Source organism: Pseudochaenichthys georgianus, chromosome 14 (genome assembly GCF_902827115.2).
Source record: "Pseudochaenichthys georgianus chromosome 14, fPseGeo1.2, whole genome shotgun sequence".
Lineage (NCBI taxonomy): Eukaryota > Metazoa > Chordata > Actinopteri > Perciformes > Channichthyidae > Pseudochaenichthys > Pseudochaenichthys georgianus.
In genome coordinates this window covers 25,495,384-25,512,006 of record NC_047516.1, presented here as the reverse complement: position 1 = coordinate 25,512,006, position 16,623 = coordinate 25,495,384, and the positions used below count along the sequence as shown (strand labels likewise).

Genomic DNA, 16,623 nt, shown 5'->3' with positions numbered 1-16,623 from the left:
GTAGTGATTCTCCCTCCCGCCTCAGAACATCGCTGATTTCACAATGCTGTAATGGAGTTAATGTGAAAATGAAGCGCTGCTCCATCGAGAACTGGGGCTGACGCCAGCGTGAAGAGCGCCGCTGGTGAAGTGTGTCAGGCTTGAGTGCGTCTGTCACCAGGGGAGAGAATAATGTGCGATGTGGAAGGTGTAATTTGCAGTGCTGATGGCATTGTTTAAAAAAAATAGTGGAAAGCGGAGGTGAACTTTTGTGGCAGATATCAGAGCTGAAGAGCTCCCTGGATTGTCATAGAGAGCTCTGCTGGCAGTGAAATTGCCTGTGAGCGTATTACTGCTGTGTGGGAGGGAGCTGAGGGCTTGTTTTTCTCTCTGTTTCCTGAGAGCTGGACTGGTGATGGAGTTGTGTACTTCAGGCTGTGGGCCGCCACCTGCTGTAATCTCAAGTGATATAGAGAGCAACAATCACGCCACAAATCACCCAGGCAGCTCCCTAACTCATTCAGTGGACTGGAAAGAGAAGGTTGGCCTTTCACTGCAGCAGTGTTGGTTTACTGCTCCAGGCTCCCTGCGCTGGCCTCCTGCTGACCTCTGCCGTCCGTGTGGGTTTGTGTGGCGAGGAATCAGGGCCGCCTGTGGAACTTGACCTGATGCACAGTGGAAAGATGACCTGACCACCATTGGCCTTGCATACGTGCTGATGTAGTGCTGCAGTCAAGATCAGTGTCTTCTTCCTCAGCAGGAGCAGGGAGGTCACAGAGAGGTCGCGGCCCCCTTTCCTCCAGACATAACTGCTGGAATAAAGCATTGTTGTTTCAGCTTACATAAGCTTTATTAAAATCAAAATGCTCTTTTGATATTTAATAACCGTGCAAGTTTTGAGAAATAAGACATGGATCTGGAGGATACTTCACTTTCCCCAGAGCTCTTTGCTTTGTTGGTTACCCGTCCCCTGCTAGGAGCATCTAATGTATCTCTAAGGAGTAAAGGAAGCTCAATATCCTGTGCTGCACAGAGGGGAGGGCTGCCCCTTTCTTCCTCTCCATGGCTGTGACTATAGAGAGAAAGGCTGTAATTCATGGCCATGAAAGGGGGCCTCTCCAGCCGTGCCTCATCTGCTGACACAGCCAAACAAAGGTTAACAAATCAAGGATAGCACTGGCTCTACTGCCTCGCTGTCGCACACAATGGTGAAGCCCCCTTGTCTACAGCTCACATTTACTGTATCTGTCTGCAGGAAGAGAAACATTGCAACACGTCCAGCTGTACATACTAAGCACAATCAGAGCACTCTGTATCCTGACTGTCTTCTTTTGCCTATTGGTCACCTTACAGTCACAACACATGCACTATGGTCTAGTTCTAGAGTTTCTGGCAGATAATCAGTCTAGTAAATACTGACCAACGTGTGACCAAGGGTCTTGCTGTTGATTGAGGATGAGTTTTAAGGAAATGTTGTGGATGGTCTGTTGGAGCACTGTGGACCAGTCTCCTGCCATCCACTCCGGCAACACAAAGAGGTAATTCAGAGTTTGTTCCCCATGTCCCGAGGTTAGAGACTAAGTAAATCCATCCATCTTAATGCACTTATTTCAGCACCAGGAGAGCTTGAGGGAGACTGTGTAAACACTCCTATATCCGACATGCCACACTAAACCCAAAGAGCCTGGAACCCATCAGGACCAAATTAAAGGTCTACATCTCAAACACAAACATTTAAATGGGCTGCACTCCAGAGATCAAAGTGAAAGACCTTCGTTTTCCTGCTGGCCCCCATGCATCTGCCACACTGAGATATGTGGAGGTTTAGCAGCCAGTCAGGGTTGAATGCTGAGCAACTGTATAATGTACAGGTCTGTTTCTTTCAGGTCTCTGAGGTACTGCTCTGTGGCAAATGTTCTGTTGGTCTAAGGAAAGTAGAAGGATTCATGTAAGCATGTTTATTCAGAGATCCGGCTATGTTACCAGGATAATATTTAGAATTATAATGACAGAGACAAAGATTGTTTTGCCTTTGCTGATTTAAAATGGACTCATTTTGGTCTCCCCCCGGAAAGGGCCTATAATGTAGCGAGCCTGCATATAACATAGGAAGGAGAACCACATTTGAATGGGTTGTTGATATCCAAATAAATGTTTAAAAAAGCACTGAAAAATTAAATAAGTATTTCATTTGATTTTTCAACTTCTACTTAATACAAAAACCAAGGCTTTGAATGCAAGCATTTAGCTTTTTTGGCCTTATGTTATCATCACGTCCTTTACATGTTTGGAGGACGGAGATGCTAGAGTACTGGGAGTGGATGGAGGTGTTGAAAGCAGCAGTATCCTCCTCCCAGAGGTCCTCCCCCATCACCATCACCAGCATCCACTGATCCAATGTGACAACAACCACTCTCCTGCCAACTGTGCAGCATTAACAGGGTCATAACACCACACACACACACACACACACACACACACACCAATTATCAACACCCAGCCATTCCCAATGCACTGTTGGTGTGTTCAGGCCAATTATGCCTGTGTCAGTCGTTGGTCCCGGCGGTAGAGGTGACATTGCCAAAGAGGCAGATAGAGCAGACCGCCTTAATGAGGCCTCATGGTGGCTTAGAGGTGTGTGTGCATTACTGTGTGAGCCTATGTGTATGTGCATAACATCCTGAGTGCTGCTGGTCCAGAATGATCCACATCTCTGTCTTTTCACTTCCCAAGGTCTTCCCCCTCCAGCCATTTCAACCCTAGCGCCTCTTCAGTGGTTTTAAGTACCCGCTGCTGCCTCATGATGTCATTGCAGGAAACACATTTTGGTTCTGGAAAATAACTTGAGGGCCCGTGTCCCAGAAATGCAGCAGAGCAGCTTTTGCAGATACATGCACTGAAAAAGAGATGTGATTAACACAGCAGATAAGATGTAAACTGTTGACTGGGAAATGATTTCCACAACAGGGCTTTGGTAGGATTTGGTCTATTTTGAAAATAAAATAACCCCTGGTTAGCTAAATGTATGTAACCAAGCATTCCGGGTTAAATAGTGATGAAGAGTGTATCTAATGAGACAATGCCAGAAAGCCACCAATAGTACAAATGTGTATCTGTTAACACTACAGGGCAACCACGTTCTCTCTCTCTTTTTCCCCTGCATCAAATAAATGGCCAATACTGTAATGCTCAACTGGCACTAGGAATCCTGTGTGTAGATCCTTTGAGTCAGACTTTGTTTAACACCACCATATACTGTTTAGGAAAATGGAAGAGTTTGGGACAAGGAGTCTTTCTGTTTCTGTCTCCACTCCTGCAGTACCAGACCAGGGTAAGCACAGCTTTTAAGAAACCCAAAAGCTGAGTTAGAGACATAGCACAAGGACTCTGAGCAGGATTGATGAAAGCAAGGCATTAATTGCTCCCACAAGGAAAGAGGTTATCGTTTTCTCTTCTGTCTCCCCCTCTCTGATTCTCATAAATATGCAGGGCAGAAACAAAGCCCTGATGAGCCGCAGGGCAGATTTAAAGAGGACTATAGAGAAGGACTCTGGTTTGTTAGCAGCGGTTTTTTAGATCCCTTGCATGTGTTTCTGCTCTGCACACACATTGCCTGGCTTTCATTTGTCTCAGCCCATTTCCACAGGCTACTACTGCTTGTTGTGATGGGGCAGTCAGAGCTTTAGTGCAACATTGCCCCCTGGTGTTGGGTGTCACCTCAACATAGACTGTAACTGCTTCAGAGAGTGTGTGGAGAGGACATGGTTGATTTGTGGTGGGTCATATGCAGCTTTGTGTAAAGTTCTAAGTATTTTGGAAAGGACTTTTGAAGCATTTGCATTTGATATACACAAAGTGTACACAAAAACACAATGTTCCTTTCTTAGCAGCCATCCCAAACCTATCGAAGTCCACCGGACTGTCACCATCTGTTACAGATTAAGCTGCTCCTGAAGGGGGCTGTTTGAATTTGGGGTTCCAGCAGTCCTTCTTTATTCCATGTGTCAGGTTTTACTGTAAACACTGTTGTACAAAAGTCAAAATCCCAGAAGGGATTGCTTTTTCAGGCCTTTCAAGCCAATTGCAAACGTTCCGTTGCGCCTTTACGGGCTGCACGTCTGGTTTAGCTCTTAGCGTGCTGAGACCGGGGCTCTTCTGGGCCATTTAGAAGCAAAGCTGGGAAGCCGTGTTTGGAAGCTTTTTCCCCTAAACCCTACGCTCAGTTAGTGTGCAGTGTGGTGTTGTGATGTATGAATCCCCTGGCCATGCCTGACACTAGCAAGCCTGTCTGAGCCCATGTCTTCTCCAAGTAGGAGGCCGCGGACAGAGGCAGCATTGTTCCCCTAAAGTAACCCAAGCTTAGGGCGGCCGCTGCCCAAAGGGGGATATCAAGTTGTTCTCTCCCCACCAACAACACAATCCCAGCTTAAGCTCTGAGGCTTGACGAGGGAGCAGAGGCCGCTGAATGTTTGGACGACGGTGCAGTTCAAATAAACAGCTCAAATCCTGAACCAGCCTCTCCTACACTAACCCTCCAGCGCCAAGTTATGCAGTCCCACAGCCATGGCTCATCAGTCTGAAGCTTGCCAACAGCTCTCAGCTAATTTGTGGTGTTATTTTGAAAGCATGTTGATGTGGATGCTCTGAGGTTTCCTGAAGAAAAAAAAGGGCTGTGAGAAAAGGGTGAGAACTTAAGCCTTGTTACATCTTCCTCCTTCCCCTCTTGTGAGCGATGGGTCAGTTTACCACCACATCAGCAGACCACACAGCATTTCCAGGATAGAGGGAAAGAGGGATGAGAGGAGAGGAAGGAGGGCCATTAACAGCTTTGTTTCTGCCCCGGGTGTGCTGCTAATCCAACTGCAGTGAAACCTGAGCAACGGGTTAATGAGACGGCACTTGACACGCTTGCACACATGCACGTAGGCTGCTTCTGTAATGCCGATGAACATTTAAAAAAGAGAATGCTACATGCAAATTGATACTTCACCAGATTTTCAGACATTTGATCCATGCATTGATTCCTTTCTGGAATGAGTTTTTCCTATACTGTGTTAACACTGCAGGCTCTATTGAATCGGAGCCTTACATGCAGCCTGTGTGCGGGGTGTGTAACACCAGTTGGCCCCATTTGAAAGAGAGTGAAAGAGGCCCAGACTGATGACTCTCTGGGGAGAGATTTCTCTTTCCAGCCTTCCATGCCTCTCTCCCCGGTGAAATCATGGGGGTGTCAGTGTGTCAGCTCGAACTGTCACTCTCCCTATTGCTGCAAGCCATTTACTCTCATACTCTGCCTCCTGGCTAAAGAGACGTAGGGGGTAAGGAAGGGGCAAGAGAGAAAGGGCTTTTTCTACATTTCACACAATGGGTGAGCAAACCATCAACACCCCTCGATGCAATTTAAGAGTCTAAAATGAAAAAAGATAGAGGCAAGGATGTCAATCATGTCAGGAGCCTTCTGAACAGTTAACAGGAATCCCCCATGGATTGGTTTGGTACAGTCCATTAGGCTTAGCTGACAGAGCTTCATGGAGGACAGGCTGACACAGAACAGATCCAGGCAGACACATACAGTAGAGCCGCACTTCATGCATCTCAACCACAGTGGCATTGAACCCGTTGACTGGTAGAGTTTCTTTGTGTGTGTGAGAGAGTAAAAGAGTGAGCGAAGGTGTTTATGAGCGGGTGTGGGTTTTTATGAGCATGTGACTGTAATTGAGATTTAAGCATATCTGTGTTTGAAGTCTGTTGGCTCAACAGGCGATTGTCTTTTGTTTCCCTCAGCTGCCACAGTAACTGACAAGAAACACATGTTGCAGTGCCAGCCAGTGTGTTGTGAAATTCTCGGGTTGTGCTGATCTCTGTTTTCTGATATTCTGGTTGTTGTTTTGTGACTAATTAGCTCCGCCAAGTAGGTTTAATGTGGTTAGTTGGTAGGTTTGTTTGTCTGTTGGCAGGGTTAAGGAAGAACTTGGTGGCAAGGTGAAGCATTGGCTATGTGAGAAGCCATTACATTACTTATGGAAACAGCCTTGGCAGAGTTCCTTGTTTTTATGAGTGCCCTTCTAGTTTGTTTTTGCTCTGGGCTAGTGATTTGACACGTTATTTTAATTAACATTCTTGAGACATTGTAATGAAAAAGTGCCTGGGCATTGTATCCATTGTGTCACACATTGCCTGAGGTGGGTGGATGTGTGACTGCAAGTTATAAAGCTGTGTTTTGCCCAGCAGCCCGAGTCAATGTCAGGTCAGAACAGCGCATCTTAGAAAACGTATCACAAACCAATCTAAAGTAAAAGCATTCAACCTATTGCCTTTATTTTTGCTTGAATTTGAAAAGCAAGGTTTCTTGAAGGCTAGGCTGAGATTGGCTCATCAATGATGTGCTTTTCAACACAGAAATAAGAAAGAAATACATAAACAGTTCTATTCTCCAGCCTTGAGCAAAAATGTATATCAAATCAACTGAGCTTTGCAATGGCAAAGGTGCATGCTAAGCATTTATTTTTTCAAATGGGGGTGGATAAAGATGTATGCTTTTATGTTGTGGTCAGCAATGTCTTTTAGCTGTACCCTGTGTATATATACATAAGATGATGGCAAATTCAATATAACAAAGCAGTATTTTCATAAAAGAGCTTTGTTATTTCACAATGCCCAGCGTTTGTTTACCTTTCACCTCAAGAAGCTTTTGTCAGTCTGTCACAGTAGCACATAGTACCTTTTTAAATGTACTCTGTTAGGTGTTTAATCACTACTAGAACTATTGAGCAATGTTTTTTGAGTGGGCCCTCGTTGTTGCTGTTTTCATGCTATGCTGATGATATTCTGCCTACATGTAACAAGTTAACATTAACAAACTAAGATTTTTAGCACTGCAAGCTAGCTAACACAGATGTAAACAATTAAAATCTATTACAACATTGATTTCTGCAATTGTAAGTGTGAGGAACGGAATACATTACATTGCATTTAGCTGACGCTTTTATCCAAAGCGACTTACAATAAGTGCGTTCGACCAACAAAATACAAACTTGAAGAAAACAGAATCATATAAGTACATCAGGCTTCATAGAGCAAAAACATTTCAAGTGCTACTCAACTGGCTTTAGATAAGCCAGCCCTTTATTAGTATATAAGTGCTTTGTTAATAGTTCTATCGCTCGAAGTGGAGTCGAAAGAGATGAGTTTTCAGTCTGCGCCGGAAGGTGTGTAAGCTTTCTGCTGTCCTGATGTCAATGGGGAGCTCATTCCACCATTTTGGAGCCAGGATAGCAAACCCACGTGTTTTTGCTGATGGGAACTTGGGTCCCCCTCGCAGCGAGGGTGCAGCGAGTCGTTTGGCTGATGCAGAGCAGAGTGCACGCGCTGGGGTGTACGGTTTAACCATGTCCTGGATGTAGGAAGGGCCAGATCCATTCGCAGCAAGTACCAGTGTCTTGAAGTGGATTCTAGCAGTTACCGGAAGCCAGTGGAGGGAGCGGAGGAGCGGCGTGGTGTGGGAGAATGTAGGAAGGTTGAAGACCAGACGAGCCGCTGCATTCTGGATGAGCTGCAGAGGTCGGATGGCACATGCAGGTAGACCAGCCAGGAGGGAGTTGCAGTAGTCTAGGCGGGAGATGACGAGAGCCTGGACCAGAACCTGCGTGGCTTTCTGGGTCAGCTGGGGGCGTATCTTCCTGATGTTGTAAAGCGTGTATCTGCAGTAGCGGGTTGTAGCAGCGATGTTTGCAGTGAAGGACAGGTTGTTATCTAGGATCACACCCAGATTCCTTGCAGTCTGGGTCGGGGAAACAACAGAGGTGCCGATGTTGATGGTCAGGTCAAGAGAGGGACAATCTTTTCCCGGAAGGAAAAGCAGTTCAGTTTTGTCAAGGTTGAGCTTGAGATGATGATCAGACATCCACTGAGAGATGTCAGCTAAACAAGCAGAGATGCGTGCGACGACCTGGGTCTCTGAGCGGGGAAAGGACAGAATTAATTGGGTGTCATCAGCGTAGCAGTGGTATGAAAAACCATGCGGGCTAATGACAGATCCGAGTGAGTTTGTGTACAGGGAGAAGAGGAGGGGACCAAGAATACAATCAGCATGTTTGTAAGAATGCACAAATATGCTACACATGTCACTGGGTGGCATATGTCTAAATCCACAGTATGTTGTTGGTATGATATACACACTGCTGTGACGTTGACCTAGAAGGCTGCTGAGAGGCCTTACATGTCAGCAAGTGTCTCATGTCCTCAGCCTGACATGAGACGTTTGTGTGTATCTCTAGGGTGTTTCATGCACACAAAGAGTGAACACCTACCATTCCTCACTCCTCACTAGTAGAGATATCAGGTCCTGTGAGAAGTCCTATCAGCTGGCTTGCGTTCATCTGACATGTTGAGGTCAAATGGTCTGGCTCGCTCCACAGCTGCCTTGTCTCTCGGTGACAGTGTGTGACAGTGTGTGCTGACCAATTGCTGTGGACTGGATGGATCCTCATTACACCCTGCTGTTATTTCAAAGCCTCAGTGAGCCTGGGCATGACAGCCAAACCCGCAGAGGATCTGTCAGTCGCAGGCAGAGAGGGTCCCCCTGAGGGCTGCCCTGCACAGGCTCCTGGCAGGAGAGACTGGCCCCTTGGCCGGCTATCCATCCGGCCCTTCTGGCGATCACCTGTGCCAGCATGCCCGTCATCAAGTCCGTGACCCACTTGCTCTTCTCCTATTACGTTCTCTGCAGCCTGACCGCACAGGGATATATAAAGATTTGTTCTCTAAAGGAGCGCTTGAAATTAGACACTCTGCTGCCACTGATTCCACCGATGCATCCTCATGTGCACGTAAAAGATGGTAGAAGTGATGGTATTTTGGGGGGGGGGGGGGGGGACCCAGGAGCGGTCTAAGGCAGCAGGTTCTCCTCCTGCTGGTGGGGTGTTAGGGCGAACGAGTTAAGAGCCATTAGAGGAGCAGCTGTAATCAGAGCGTGGTGTTGCTGCCGCTCTCTGTAAGCTTTATTATGACGAGAGAGGAGACAGTGCACATGAGCTCTACCAGACAAAGTGTGAATGGAGCACGGATGGATACTGGTGAAGGTAAGATACAGGACAGGGCACGTGTTTTGCCTCTGCTCTTTCCTGACACTGTGTTACCCTCCTCTGTTTCTCTCTTGCACTCTGTTGAACTGTAAACATGTGTAAGTGCTTGTTCTTAGTGGTCTGGCAGCCGCTCTTCTATGGCCTTGCATCTGTCAGAAGAGCTCAAAACATGTAGTGGCTTTCCTAAGCCCAATTACCCTAGATTGCTACCATTTTACAGATGATCCCAGTCACAGGCAGTTGGAGTCAGGGCTTTATGTCCGGGTGAACCACGCCCACCATGACATCACTGCACATACACACTATGTATATCACATGCGCGCTTGCTTTGACTTGAAACTTGTAATTCAAAATTCATAAACCAGATGAGACAAGCATGACATATAGATGTTAAAAGGGGCGACTTAACAACCCTCCCCCTCCTCTGGCCTGCTTTTGGCTCAATCACGACATGTGAAAGCAGAAGTTTGTGTTACTGTGAGGGGAGATCAGCGCGCTGTGGTGTTCTCACTGGAAGTCTACACATGTCACGCTCTCGCAGCCAGAATAGTTGGCCTGCTCACCTAACCCCCCTTTATTTCTATTTAGCTTCCCACTCCCCTTCCCCAGCCACCCCTGGGAGTCGAGCACTAATAAAACAGCTCCAGTCCATGACCCTCCACACGGCGGGATGTCCAGGCGGTGTAACCCAACACCCCTCTGGGCTCTAGCTTAAGAGAGCTGCTGACATGATCGAGAGTCTGGGAGGGCCAGCAGGGGAGCGTCCATCATTGTCAGCCCTGAACTCCCATCTGGGGCATGTCCAACACGCATGCCTGTGAGCTGTGAACGCATTGCTGGGAGGTGCTCGACACTCTGGAGACACGAGAGGGTATCACAGAGCGTGGTGTTACTGCTCTTAGAGCCGCTAATGCTGTTAAAGTCTTCAGGGCTGAAGGAGGGAGGGATAAGGAGCTAATAGATGGATATTCTCCAGAGGATAGCTTCCCCGCCTAAGGTTACCGACACAAGGTTTCCACTTCTCTGTGAACTGAGATCAGGCCAAAGTGCAAACCTTAGCTCTTCTACTTCACAACAGTACATTTGTAAACATTTGCATTTAGCTTTTTGCAAGACAGGCAAAATAGACTGCTTAGACTTTTGCCATATGGGCTGTCTCCACTTTGGGCAGCAGACGTGACCAGAGAGAGTCTAAGACAATCAGGGAACTCAGAACACCTTCCTGTCCCGCAGACAGGGGAGCTGAGCTCAGATGTCATCCAATAATGTGCACTGCAGGGTATTCAGCTGATCTCCCAGAGAAGAAGCACACATTGCAGAAAGACAGACTCTCCTGAGTGTGTAAACTATGTACGGTTCACCCAGGTAGAAATTGTATTGGACAGCATAATGGTGTGGAGTTGTACCTGTTTATGCTGACAAGTAGCTCTAAAGACATGGAGAGAGAAGTGAAGTGTATTCTGTATTAGCTCGATGGGTTTCTGTGAGCATCCCATCCAACTTTATTTATATAGCACTTTAAAACCTTCAGACCAAAGTGCTGTACAGAGAGATAAGCTCACAAAACATAAAATAAATACATTTAAAATACAAGATACAAACACAAAACAAACCAGAATAAACGTAATAATAAAAAGTAAAAATGCCATAATAAAAACAATAGACCACTGAAAGCAAATAAAAGCAACAATCTAGTTGTTTCTGAATGCTAAGGAGAAGAGGTGGGTTTTAAGACGGGATTTAAAAGCAGACCGTGTGGGAGCCTGTCTGATGAGCAAGGGCAGGTCGTTCCACAGTTTAGGGGCGGCAGCAGAGAAAGCACGGTCCCCTCTGCCCTTAGACTTTGTTTTTGGCACCCTCAGGAGCAACTGATCAGCTGACCTGAGACCGCGTGTTGGCGTGTAGCTATGTAACAGCTCAGAGAGGTAGGGCGGGGCCAGGCCATTGAGGGCTTTAAAAGTAAATAAAAGAGTTTTAAAATGAATCCTCGAATGAACGGGCAGCCAGTAGAGTGAAGATAAAATGGGGGAAATGTGCTCGTGTTTGTGTGTGCCAGTTAGTAGCCGTGCTGCTGCATTTTGCACCATCTGCAGGCGAGCAAGGGAGGACGCATTTATCCCCATATAGGCTATAGTGCATTACAATAATCCAAGCGGGAGGTGACGAAGGCATGGATTACCGTTTCAAAGAGGTCACTATTTAAAAAAGGCTTTATTTTGGCTAGCTGCCTGAGGTGGAAGAAGCTGTTTTTAACAACTGCCTTGATCTGGCTGTCCAGCTTAAGTTCAAGAGAGGACAGGAGTAAGAGCGATCTCTGACAGAAACAAGCTGTGTATTGTTCTCTTCTATGTGGGAGGGAGATCTGTTAAAGATGTCTGCCATTAATGCGACTGCAAGCTTCATTAAGAACAAATAAACAGTCTGGTTTACTGAGAGCTCTTTGGGGAACATATGCTGTCTAAACCACTCCTGAGGTCAGACACTTGCTGCTCAATTACTACTATAATTTTGTTGTCAAACTAAATATGGAGATAGAAGAGAAGCGAGTTGTCTGTGTTTTCCTTTCTTTTCTAAGGGACTAAATGGTTTCCAGATTATGGCCTGAGGCAAATTGTCTGTAAAAAAACGCTCTCCATAACTGGGGACTGTGAATATTTTTAAGGGGAGATTTGACTTAGACAGCTCTTGAAAGCACTGAGGGGGATCCTGATTGTAATTCATGTTTACTGAGACTTACCAATGCAAGATGGCATTTTCAATGAGGGCCTGGAATCCTTGTTCAGCATAGTGTGCACTTTAATTGATTCAACTTGAGCAAACAGTCTGTCTCGCTTTGTTTATGTTTCTGTTTTCTGAGGAGAAGCAGGATAATGATCTGTGACGCAGTAAGAGGACAAAGTGTAGGGCAGGAAAATTAGTCTCAACGGGCCAACAGTCTTATAAAGAATGTCTCTGGGCCAAAGTATTCCGTTTATGTCTCAAAGGGATCGGGGTACAGTTTTCATAAAATGCAGTGTGTTGGCCGGAGAGTGGTAATACTGTAGCCTCTGGAAGAGTGATGTGATCTGTGAGGTTTGGGCATGGTTCTGCTTACTGGCGCACAACAGGGAGTTGGATGGAGAACACCAGACGGAGATAGAGAAAAGGAGTTGCCGGGGAAACAGTGAATAAGTGCAACATCGAAGGTCTCTGCCAGCTGTGATAGACAGCTCTGGGTTTTGGAGTTGTCAGGGCTTCTGCTTGGAAATACTTTTTTTCCAGACTGTAGATATACAGTGCCTACAGGCTACATGTTATATATCCCTTAATGCTGACACGGTACGGCTTTTGGAGTGACAGTCAGAAATATAACTTCTGTTCTATAATCCACCATCAATACATTTAATACGATATACAGACTGTATATTCATGTGGAATGAACCCACCAAAGTCGCAAGAACAACATGCAAAACAAGACATTAGCGATCCTTGACCTCAGCATGTTGGCATTGCAAAGTACATAATACCGCCTCACAGACCTCTGGCTGTAGACTCTTAAGTGATGTTGCTGGCTACAAGAACAGATCCAGTCCCCAAGGTGACTGTTCCCCTCCCACCAGAGGATGGTAGTAACAGCTAGTGATGCAGCATGACGCTGGTACAGGACTGACCTGCAGTCAGTACCCATACTGTAGGTGACCTGCCATTGCATCATCTGGTGCCCCTGGGTCCGTAATGCAGAGCAGACTGCCCCCCCTCCCTGTCAGTACCTGTTTCCTCGACACTCAACAGTAGCACAGCTGTCAGTAACTCTGCCCCCGCCATTGTGACGTCGGGAAAGCTGGCTATTGTTCTGAGCATATCTGTTACTATGTTTGGTGCTGTAATGTCTTCAGTTTATTAACACTAAGGTCACAGCACCATGTGTTAAAAGACCTGTGATTATCATCACAAGGCTACCATCAAGTCATTTAAAGGTAAATGTTCATGTATTGTTGTAACCCTTTTAAAATCCATTGTGTATATTATGAATACGGTTAAAATGGGTTCCTGTAACAAAGTACAATGTCCAAGACCTCAAGCACAGTTTTGAGGTATTTGTACATTTTCATAGTTCAATCAATCAATCAATGTTTATTTATATAGCCCAATATCACAAATGTTACATTTGTCTCAGTGGTCTTCACAGTGTGTACAGAATATCAGTATGACAATGCGACACCCTCTGTCCTTAGACCCTCACATCGTACAAGGAGAAACTTCCGGAGAAAACCCCCAGTTTAAAGGGAAAAATGGGAGAAACCTCAGGGAGAGCAACAGAGGAGGGATCCCTCTCCCAGGACGGACAGACGTGCAATAGATGCCGTGTTTAAATTGAAAAGATAATACATTTGCAACATAGTTGTTGTTGCTTTCACGAAACACCTCACATGATCAGCATGTTTCTCTTTATACTTAAAGTGAATTGTATAGCTGGCACTTACTGTACATGCTTACAACACTACGTAATCTGCTAGTGTGACCATACCTCATCTCCGAAGCAGCAGCATCAGCTGGGCCTCTGCTCAGGGAACAAGTCTGACGCACACATATTGGCCCAGGCTCAGCTGTCAGTCTCGTGGCTCCTGCTATGTGTTAGGTTGTTGGTTTTGTGTGATTTGAGCTCTGCGACCCCGGGCAGGATGAAATCCCATAAATGAGTGTAAGGCGTTTAGAATGTGTTGAGGCGCTATTTTGAAGAGCATGAGACAGCAAGGGACGCAGGCTTGGGATGTCGCAGAGGTCTCAGCAGCCATCAATCTGTCACGATGTCTCCAGGCCCGGGTGTCGGCTGTCATATCCACCCACACTCACCCAGAGAGATATTAGCGAGGGGTTTTGGCGCAAGCTGGCCGCTAATGTATTTTTCAAAAGGACAGGTGAAAAGATGATGTAGTTGGCTCTCGTTTGTTAATCATTTATACGGGGCCAGGCTGTATCAGGATGACATTGAAATATAGTATGCTTAATAAATCCCCTTAAGTACTGCAGCAATGACCTAACACCACATTAAACGTCCTAATGTTCTGCATCCTGTCTCTATCTCTGGGCATCATTTGAGCCTGCACATGGCTGTAGGAGTCCAAACACCTTGCAGATGGACCATTCACCAACCAATACACAGGCATATTGACCCTGCAGCGGGCTCCATCTGATACAAGCAGCATATCAACAAATGCTAACAGTAAATACAGCTGCTTGGTGATAATGAGCTGTGGTCCACTGTAGGGCAGTAACAACAAAGGAAAGATGAAACAAAGGGCATACACATGACTGTTATGTCTTATAGCAGTTTTTAATAACATTTTTGAGGAGTGGAGATTTTTCATCCACATTTATCATACAGCGTAACATTTGTTATGTTGTATTCAGTTCAGTCAGATCGGAGTTATATCCAATCTAATGATGCTTGTGTGTGTGTGTGTGTGTGTGTGTGTGTGTGTGTGTGTGTGTGTGTGTGTGTGTGTGTGTGTGTGTGTGTGTGTGTGTGTGTGTGTGTGTGTGTGTGTGTGTGTGTGTGTGTGTGTGTGTGTGTGTGTGTGTGTGTGTGTGTGTGTGTGTGTGTGTGTGTGTGTGTGTGTACCCTGGGATAATGAGTTATCCCCCTAAGCCCCTCGCTGGGTCCTCTTGACATCTAGCCTTAATGAATGGCTTTCCTGCACACACACTCACACACCCAAACAAATCCCTGCTGTACCCCCTTCCCCTCTTAAATCTGGCCTCTAGCTTTTGCCTTTCTCCACTAACTTGCACACCCACAGGCCTCATTCTCCACTGCAATGCTTCACCGAGCAACGCGCACGTGTTAGAAACAGCACCACTACTGAAACGTTGAGAAACAGCAGGGTTCTGCGTTTCGAGCAACCCAAGCGGGAGTTGCGCTTATTTGTTTCCAGGGATGAAGAAGACTGACAAATGAACCCTCGCGGGAGAGAAGCTGGCGTATGCTCCTCTTCTCTTCTTCCGCGGCTCCGCTCCGCCCGGCCCTGGAGTCTTCATTATGACCAGAATAGACACCCTCTTTTCAGCGTGTTAGCACATTCTCAAAACAAGCCGTGGACCTAAGGGAGGGAGCGGTGCAGCGGGAGACTTGAGAATTGGGAGTTTATTTTCTCCCCATCTGCTGTCGTGAAGTAGTTTGCCAGCAGCAGTTTCTCTTGACCGGTAATAGCATTTGTAAGTGGAGAAGATTGACATGGGTGAGGGAGATGGATTTAAGTGCTGCTGTGCTTTCTTGTTCATTGATGCTCTTGTTTGTTGAAAACAGATTTGTGTACACACTGACAAAGAAGAGATTGAGTTTCTCTGTAAGGATTAGTTATCTTTGAAAACAGACGCCTGTCTACTTTATAAGGGGACTTATCTCATTTGAGTTTCCCCAAGATAACCTAAAACCACTATAACAAAAACACAACTGGCAAAGTGTGCCCTTTGTCTCCTGACAGGCTGGCAGATGTCCACATAAGCTCTCCCTCAAAGAGCAGGAGTCAATAGCTCTTATTGTAGATATTGATTTGGTACCATGAATCACCTCTTCTGACCCTTAACTACGATATCACATGCACCTGGCGTTGCTAATACCTTACTTTGCATTTTAATGCTAATGGCCGGAGGTTGTCGCAGAGCCCTGTTAACACGGGCTGCTCCCAGGGGGGGGTGTCCGGAGGGAGAAGTGTGTCAGGGAGATGGCAGCCCGCAGTGACAGGCTGCTGCTGGCCCAATCCACACCTCTTTGGTAGGTAAAGGATTAAACTGGCTCCCCTCAGGGGCCCCTAAACCCTGGGGAGGCCTGAGGAGAGTTAATTACAGTTTATGAATGCACTGTCATCCCCAATGACTCTTTGCCTCTGGAGCAGCCACGCTGACTGCTGATGTCTGAGCACTTCGTTCTGTAGGAGGAGGTCTCTGCAGAGAAATACCCCGGACGGGGCTTATTAGCTATTGTTCTGTGTGACTTCAACATTGTACAGCGGTTATTATTCATTCTCCGGATTAATTCACAATGTATACACAATGGGGCCCGACAGGGCTTTTAATGGCAGGTAATTACTGGGTTTTTGGCAATTACCGAAAGCCCATAAAATCAATCCTCACCTTGTCAGACAGCAGGCTAACTATGCACCCGTCCTTCATGCTACAAGTGAATTAATAAATGTGGTGTTTTCATCCTACTGTGCCCTTTCATATAACAATCTTCACTTTAAAGCCTGTTTGCATGTGGTTACGAACAGACACCACTGCTCGCAAAGATGATAATTAAGAATAGCTGTGCTTATTTATTGGATAAAGTGTCTCCTTGTCTTTCGAAGAACTAAAAGTGATTAATCAGGAAAAAAATGTAATGTCAAAATATCTGCAACTATGCAAAAGTCCATACAATCGTGTATACTGATAGATTTCTGTATACAATAGATCTATTAGAAGAAGAAACAAAGAATAAGAAGACATACTTTATTAATCCCCAATGGGGAATAACTTTTTAAACCAGTAGGTATATGCAAATAAAATAACATTTGAAGCATTACATTTGTTAAATGAAGTT

At 45.9% G+C, this 16,623-nt stretch overlaps 1 protein-coding gene across 1 annotated transcript in view; it reads left to right on the top strand.

Moving 5' to 3' along the window:
* auts2a (activator of transcription and developmental regulator AUTS2 a) overlaps positions 1-16,623 on the top strand; it is a 288,131-nt gene that overhangs the window by 258,364 nt on the left and 13,144 nt on the right. The window lies entirely within an intron of this gene.